This window comes from Tachyglossus aculeatus (assembly GCF_015852505.1).
Source record: "Tachyglossus aculeatus isolate mTacAcu1 chromosome 12 unlocalized genomic scaffold, mTacAcu1.pri SUPER_6_unloc_2, whole genome shotgun sequence".
In the NCBI taxonomy this organism is placed as follows: domain Eukaryota; kingdom Metazoa; phylum Chordata; class Mammalia; order Monotremata; family Tachyglossidae; genus Tachyglossus; species Tachyglossus aculeatus.
The window spans coordinates 6529536-6538169 of NW_024044829.1; the positions used below are offsets into that span (position 1 = coordinate 6529536).

Here is an 8634-nt window from a genome sequence, read left to right on the forward strand (position 1 = left end):
CTTTCACCTCCCACTCATGGGGTGACAGCATTGTAAGGGACCCGGTTTCTTCACATACCTACAACCAGATAATATCATTTACCTGCCAGAATGATGAAGGAGCTTATGTGGTTTACAGTGAAGTCATTCCCATCCTGAATCCTTTGCTCTACAGCCTGAAGAAGAAAGATAATAAAAATGCTCTTCTGAGAGCAATGAAGAGAAAAGTCTTTTCTACAGGGACACCTGTCCCAGAATGCTAAACAAATATTGAATGGAACCACCCTCCTGTAATCGTTAAGTTCTTCTGCTTGGAAAATCTCTCCTGCTTTGGAGAGCTTGCTACTTCTCTATACATTGTTTGTTTTGAATATGAACTATTTGGCCACTTACGATTCCACAGCAGTGTAGGAAATTGGAGTGTGGGATGTGTTCTTGTCAGTCTCTGCTGGTACTTTGCCTCAGTGCAAACAGAATTGATGAAGTTGCTGTATATATTGTCCAAGTGGTGTCCCCTCTTCATAGACATATTGATTGAATCAGTTGTATTTATTAAGCACTTAGTGTGTGCAGAGCCCTGTACTAAGTGCTTGGGAGAGTGCAATGTAACAATAAACAGACACATTCCCTACACACACTGAGCTTAAAGTCTAGAGGAGTTTATAGTCCAACAATATTGTGTTGACAATAGTACCTCAGATATCACACCTTTGCTGGCATCCCTTTCTTTCCAGAGCCAATGTTCCAATCAATCAATCAATCAATAGTATTTATTGAGCACTTACTTTATGCAGAGCACTATACTAAGTGCTTGTGTGACTTCGATATAGCAGAGTTGGTAGATATGTTCCCTGTGCACAAGGAGCTTACATTCTAGAGGAAGAGACAGACATTAATATGAATAAACAAATTGCAGCTATGCATATAAGTGCTGTTGGGCTGAGGATGCATGAATTAAGGTTGCAAATCCAAATGCAACATTCCAAATGCTGAACCTCTGCACTCAGTACGGTGCCTGACAGATAGCAAATTCTTAACAAATATGAAAAAATAAAAACCTTCATTTCTGCTGTAATGCAGAGATTACAAGCTTATAGAACTTTACAACAAAGAACATTCACATGATAGTTTATGTCTCAAGCCTGTTGCCACACCTCGGATTTATCTATTTCATCCAATAGATCACATTTTCTCTAAATTGATTAATGTATCTGAAGAACATCACCAAATTTCCCAATAGTGTCCTATTCAGAACACTTAGAGAAATCACACATTATGGAGAAACAGAGTGCGCTTGGGTTTATCTTGCTCTGAACCTTTGTCTTTAAAAAACTCTCTCATAACCTCACTTTGAAAACGACCCGTGCGACCAATTTAATCCCTTCCTCCCAAAAGAGAAACAAGGATTGTTTGGTTATTAACTTTCTGGTGGAGAGATGCTCTGAGGTTTAAGCGAGGGAGAGGCTGTCAGCACTGTGTTGAACATATCAGAATCTGACACTGCCCAGAATCCCCATAAATAGTGCTGGTGTGATCTTTTCTTGGAAATGGCTAGTGCTTTTCTGGAGTTGATTTGAATATTTTCTTTTCCCAGGGATAGAGGATAGGAAAACACATGAAAAATCTATGACTGAAATTAAATCAGATGAGAAAAGATTTAAATCAGAGGGCTCTGATATTTCTTGGGAACTAAATCCATTTTGTAGCGAAGGAAAATCCGCAATGGCAAACTAGTAGAGAGAGGTTTCTTGGGGAAAGTTATCAACTTCCTCTGAATAACCTGATTCTCAGAGGGATGCATTTTCTTTAACCCCACAATGATAATTCAGTTCTCACAAATAGGCAACAATATGATATTATATCGTAATGAGTAGACTTAAAAACACCTTCTGAAGGCATCCTTCTCTTTTTAAAGAACAACAAAATTTCCTTTAATATATGACATTTTTTATGCTCATTCTCCTTTTGGAAAGATCCCATTGAGTAAGGAGAGTTGGAATTTCAAGTAGACCCTTTCCTTAACTCTGTCATATAGTTTAATCAGAATTGGAAACCACTTCAAAGGGTAAGTGATTATGTCCTTGCCTAGTTACAATTTTGTTGTAAAAGCTGTATGATTGTATATTGGTGTCCTGGAAAGTTTCCATAATAACTAGGCTCTTGGAGGTTTGTAAACATTTTTTGAAATGACAATCAAAATCTAAATTAAAGTTAAACCCCTCAAAGTTTCTTCATAATATATCCTCTCTGATTCATTTAAACACAAGAACAAATTTGACTTCAGTAAATTGAAAATTTGAGGAAGAAGGAAAAATAAATCAGCTTCACTGAAGAGATTTTTGCAAGTTAAATCCATATGTGTGATTTATAAATGAAGTCATTTTTTAAAGGCTCAACGGAAATTTCCAGAGTGAACTTCAGAGTTTACAATAATACAACTTGCATGATCATCATCATTATCAGTGGTATTTATTGAGAGCTTACTAAGTGCTTGGGAGAGTACAATTCAACTGTGTTGGTGGACACATAGCCTGCCCACAATGAGCCTACAGTCTAGAATGGGAGACAGACATTAGTATAAATGAATGATTCGTTATATATAATTTAAAGATATGTACATAGCTACAGGAGATAGATCTCTCTGCCTCTCCTCTCATAATGGAAGTTGTGTTGAGACTTGAGAGGGAGAATACGGATGTAACGCCAGCCTGCATTCATCGAAGATAGAGATTGCATTCAGCACTTGTGTGGAATTCCTGGAACGGGGCCTCAAAATAGCAAGGAATCAGTGACAAAATGGTGTCAGGGCTGTATAGGTGGTCTTCCCAGGATTCTTTGGGGCATACTCTCCACTCTCTTAAACTCATGCTTGAGGTGTTTCCTATATACCTGAGGCTAGCCAGCTAGAGATAACAGCAATGGACTGAATGTCAGTAGACAGAGGATCCATTCCCTGCTTCATCACTTGTTGCCTTGTGAACTTGGGAGAGTTAATTAACTTCTCTATACATGAATTTTCCCAACTGTAAAATGGGGATGAAATACCTGTCTTCCCTCCAGCTTGGACTGTGAGCCTCATGTGGGACATGGACTGGGTTCCATCCAATTCTATTGCATCCACCCCAGCACTTGGAACATAGTAAATGCTAATAAATAATTATCATTTTTATAACATAGGTTGAAACCTGTTGAAAAATGAGAAACCAGAAAAAGTCAGAAGAGGAAATAGGGGGAAGAATCGCATTCTAATCCTTTTGCAAGAGTAGGCGTTCACAGGGTGGGCAATAATAATAACATTTGAGTAATACTATATGTCAAGCACTGTTCTAAGCTGGGGTAGATACAAGCTAATCAGGTTGGACACAGTTCCTGTTCCACATGGGGCTCACAGTCTTAATCCCCATTTTACAGCTAAGGTAACTGAGGTACAGAGAAGTTAAGAGACTTACCCAAGGTCACAAAGCAGGCAAGTGATGGAGCCAGTCTTAGAACTCAGGTCCTTCTGACTCCCATGTCCATGCTCAGTCCACTAGGCCATGCTTACTCCCATGCCCATCTTCTGTCCCCTTTACAACCAAGCATAAACACACACACACACACACACACACACACACACACACACACACACACACACATGCAGAATCCCTTTGTAGGTGCTGAACTCCTTATATTATCAGAACTGTGGGAATAAGTGAGAGAAAATTGTTATTGCAATATCGTTTTAATTCTATGTAGTTGTTCAGTGATTCTGCAGGATCATAAGCTTTCTTCATTCAAAGTGAACATAAACTTCTCCAATCACTGTTGTCTGAAAGTGAAAACTTGGGCTTCTCTGACTTCCCTCTATATCCAAGCACAGATATCGAACCAAATGTGATCAAGTAGCAGTATCCTTCCCTAAGTATGTTTCTTTATGCATTCTCCTAATATCCCCCAAACTGTAGGAATATTTTCCTCCTGAATTTCAATATTCATTTCTCAGTAGAGGAGTGATGCTGAAGCCATTGACTGCAGGAAAAGATACTGGAATGACCGACTTCATTCTCATGGGCCTGACAGATTCTCCAAGAGCCCAACTGGTCCTTTTCATGGTATTTCTTTCTATCTATATGATTTCTGTGGTGGGGAAGAAGGGTTGATTCTGATAATCCAGAAAGACTCCCAGGTTCACAGACACATGTATTTTTTCCTGTGCGGTTTGTCTTTTGTTGATCTGAGTTACTCCACAGCCATTACTCCTAAAACCCTGGAGAATGTATTACCATCCAGAAACAAAATCTCATTCATTGGCTGCTTTGCCCAAAAGTATTTTTTCATTTCTTTAGCAGGAACAGATTGCTTTCTCCTCTCTGCAATGGCATACGATTGTTATGTATCTATCTGTAACCCACTGCTTTATTCCTCTGTTATGTCCACAAGAGTATGCATGTGGCGTATGGTTGGGTCACATGGAGTTGCTTTTACAAGCTCCCTGATAGTTCTTCTGTTCATAGCTAGGTTGCCATTTTTCACCTCAAATGTAATTCAACAGTTTTTCTGTGATACCTCACCAATCTTGGTTTTGTCCTGCACTGACACACACAGCACGGAAATGATGATCTTTATCTTAGCTGGCTCCACCCTTGCAAAGTCTCTGATAATGATTACAGTCTCTTACATGGCTATTATCTCTGCCATTTTGAAGATCAACTCCACTGTGAGAAGAAAAAAAGCTTTCTCCACCTGTGCTTCCCACCTCACGGGAGTCACCATCTTCTATGGGACTCTAAATCTTTACATACCTAAAGCCACGTAAATCTTACTCCCTGGGTAAGGACCTGGTGGCTTCTGTTTTCTACACCATCGTGGTCCCCATGTTGAACACCTTTATCTACAGCCTGAGAAGTAAAGAGGTGAAAAATGTTATGAGCAGAGTGATTCATCTGTATCCTATAATGATGTGGCTAGAAGCAGGACAACAGGCAGACGTCACTAGCTGGAAAACGAAGGGGAAGTCATCATGGAGGAGACATGGAAAGAGGGCTCTGGTCCAGGACTTCAAGCCCAGACTCTCTGTTTGGCCTCCTCTCTCCCTCTTGTCCTCACTGCAGGCCTTCTCTCCGTCGGTCTCTTCTGGAGCTCCTGCTGGTGTGGTCCGAGTTCTGCCACCACCAGCACCTTCAGGTGCTACCCCTGGTCCCTCCAGGGTGGCCCAAGCAGGGTTAAAACGACCTTAGGACCAGCTCCCACCCTGCTGATCTCCCCTGGCTCAAAGCAGCGGGAAGCTGGGGCAGCCTCATCACTTCTTCTGGTCCTTGAAAGGAGAACACCAGCAAGGACCCTCAGGTCAGAGCCCCCATCTCCTCAGCCTTGTGTCCAGGGCTGTTCGGAAGGACCCAGCATCTTCCAAACCTCCAATAGGAAGATCCAAGAATGGGGGGAACAGGAGGTCCAGGGCATTCCCCACTGGCCCCTCCTCATGGTATCCTTCACCCCAGAAACTCCAAGAAGCAAAGCTTTGGCCTTGAATGACTTCACTGGGAAATCCATTCAGTGGGACCTCAGGCAGACAACATATTATGTGACAAAATGATGGGGACAGTCTTATTGAATGAAGGCAACAGAGGTGTGTTGCATAAGCCTTTTCTTGTAAAATTCATTGTCTTCTTGATAAGCCCCCACTCAAGATGATTTCCTCCAACTGCTATGCTCCTTATTAGTTCCCTGACCTTCTTCTGCGTGTTCTATATAATGATGATGATGATGATGATGATGATGGCAATGACAATGGAATTTGGTTAGCACTTACTATGTGCTAAGCAATGTTTTAAGTGCTGGGTGGACACAAGGTAAACAGGTTGGATGCAGTCCCTGTCCCTCGTAGAGTTCACAGTTTTATTCCCCATTTTACAGATGAGGTAACTGAGGCACAGAGAAGTTAAGTGACTTGCCCACGGTCACACAACAGACGAGTGACAGAGTTGGGATTAGAACTGAGGTTCTTTTGACTCCCAAGCCCAAAAGGGATCTTCTGCCTCTGACTCCAATATTTATGGGTGATTTCTGTTCCTAAACAGCAGCATCTAGGGTCTGTCCTGCCTACCTCTTAGGGTGTGAGTCCCGTGTGGGGCAGGTTAGCTTGATTGTCTTGTGTCTGCCTCAGGGTTTAGAGCATTCTTATTATAGGAACATAATCTCACAACAAGAACACTTCAGTATATAAAGATGAATGCTACTAAGGGAGCATGTTTGAAATTGATAAAAATTGTCAAGGGTGAGGGCAGAGTTGAATATGACATTGTTATTGATCATATACTTATCTTCTGTGTGTTCTTGGGAAAGTCACTTATCTTCTCTATGCCTCAGTTACCTCATCTGTAAAATGGGGATTAAGACTGTCAGCCCCAGGTGGGATATGAACGGAGTTCAAACTGATTAGCTTGTTTCTACCCTAGTGCATAGTTCAGTGCCTGACACATAGTGCTTAACAAATACCATTAAAAATGCTGAAACATTAAAAATGAAGGATATTCAATAAAGTTGAAGTGGTTAATTCACAGGTGATTGAGGGCTCAACAAGGATTTCTATAGATTCATGGGCTTGGTCTGGAGAAATTATTAGGAGAGATATTAAATGTTGGAATGACAATCCATTTGGGTAAATAACAAAGAAGCAATCATTGTTATGTTCCAATCAATCAATCAAACATATTTATCAAGTGTTAACTATGTGCAGAGACTTGTACTAGGAACTTGGGAGAAGAATATATAAGAGAGTTGGTAGACACTTTCCCTGCCCTCACTGAGCTCATAGTCCAGAATCTATTCCTCCAAGTACCATTTGGAGCTCCTGTGTGGGAGAGAATACCAAGTTCGAAAGACCACTGGCATTTGTCAACCTGGCTTTTTTGTCTAATTAATATAATAATTGTAAGGAAACGAAACACATAACCACTTTTAAATGCAATCATCATCCATTTCTTTCTCAAATGATATTTTTATTGCTGTATAATTAAATATTATAGTTTGTAAATTCTCATCATGTCAACATTTAACTGGAAAAATACATTTATGTACTTTTCCAACAGAAATAAATACACAAACGCATTTGGCTAAATAATCCTGTGATCTGCTCCCACTCAGTGGTACAAAATTAAGCCTATTACAGCACACAACACCTTCATAGGCTACTTGAATTTCTCCAATAAGCTTTGGACACCTTCTGGCCCCACTTGTTTATATGCTATTAGAAAGAAAATCTTATATCAGTCTACTTTCTAGATGAATATGTTCATATTAAGCCTTAATAATTTCCCAGTCTAGTCTCAACTGGTTGACTCAGGTGTCTCCTTATCCGCGTCCACCAGATTCGACTTAATTCCTGAAGAGCAAAGGTGCTAAAGAATCACCCCAATCATCACAAGCATTTATTAAATTTAGAGGCACTGAATTAAGTATTGGGGAGATTTTTTTATGGAAGGGAATAATAATAATAACCGTGGAATTTGTAAGCACTGCCATGGATACAAGTAAATCAGGCTGGACATAGTCCCCTTCCCATGTGGGGCTCACAGTCTTCATCCTCACTGTGCAGATAAGGTAACTGAGGCATATAAAAGTGAAGTGACTTGCCCAAGGTCACAAAGCAGATAGGTGATGGAGGCAGGATTAGAATCCATCTACTTCTAACTTGCAAGCCTGGGCTCCCTGCTAGACCACACTATCAAATGATTGCACAATTGACTGACATGGTCCCTGCCCCTAGTTTGAGGGAGGTGATAAGTATGGATCCTCTCAGTGTCACACCAGGAGAGTTTCCAGTACTCGACCAGTCTTGGCTACCGGAGGGTGAGTCAAGCAGAGGCATATCCATTCCATTCCTATCTTGGGCAGTGGATAGTGAGTGGAAGGCAATCTGCTACAAGTCAAAGCTTACCTGTGCTGGGCAGCAACGTCATGGGAGAGAGTCAAGGGCAGAGACTCATTTAGTGTGTGGAAGGAGGCAATGGTAAACCACTTCCATATTTTTACCAAGAAAACTTTATGGATATGCTACCAGAACGATTGCAGATGGAAGTGGGGCCTTCTGGGAGAGTATATGGCATATACTATGGGTCAGACATGACTCGACAGCATAAGACAGACAGAGAAGAAGTATGGAGAAAATACATCAGTGACTCAGAAACACAGGCTAAAGTTAAATAGTATAACATTGGATGGAAAGAGGGAAAACTAACTGTCCAGTGGCCAATGGCCTTTATTGTTAAATGCCCCAATCAATTAATCGTATTTATTGAGCACTTACTGTGTGCAGAGCACTGTACTATGCGCTTGGGAAGTAAAAGTTGGCAACATATAGAGAAAGTCCCTACCCAACAGTGGTCTCATGGGAGGAGGACTGAAGTGCATTTACAGGAGTCTATTTAGCCACAGCAAGAGCTATGTTGACTCAACCACTTTACAGGTGGCTGTTGAATCATGCACCTAACTTCACTGTCAAAATCTTTGGAGTCTTCATTTCAAAACCAGGGGCTGAGAATTTATGTGAAGGAAGGTGAATTGGGAAAATGCATTAGTGCATTTTTGTCAGGGAATAGGCAGGGCCAAGAGGGTCCTAGGCTGCCACAATGTGGATCTCAAACATGTTCCCCCTCCCCACCCCATCAGTCAGTCAAT

At 41.1% G+C, this 8634-nt stretch overlaps 1 non-coding gene across 1 annotated transcript; it reads left to right on the top strand.

The window, feature by feature from the left end:
* The first annotated feature begins 7746 nt into the window (after positions 1 to 7746).
* LOC119921502 lies at positions 7747 to 7884 on the top strand. Its single transcript, XR_005448538.1, has one exon. It is a non-coding gene; the product is annotated as a small nucleolar RNA SNORA7 (small nucleolar RNA).
* The last annotated feature ends 750 nt before the right edge of the window (positions 7885 to 8634 follow it).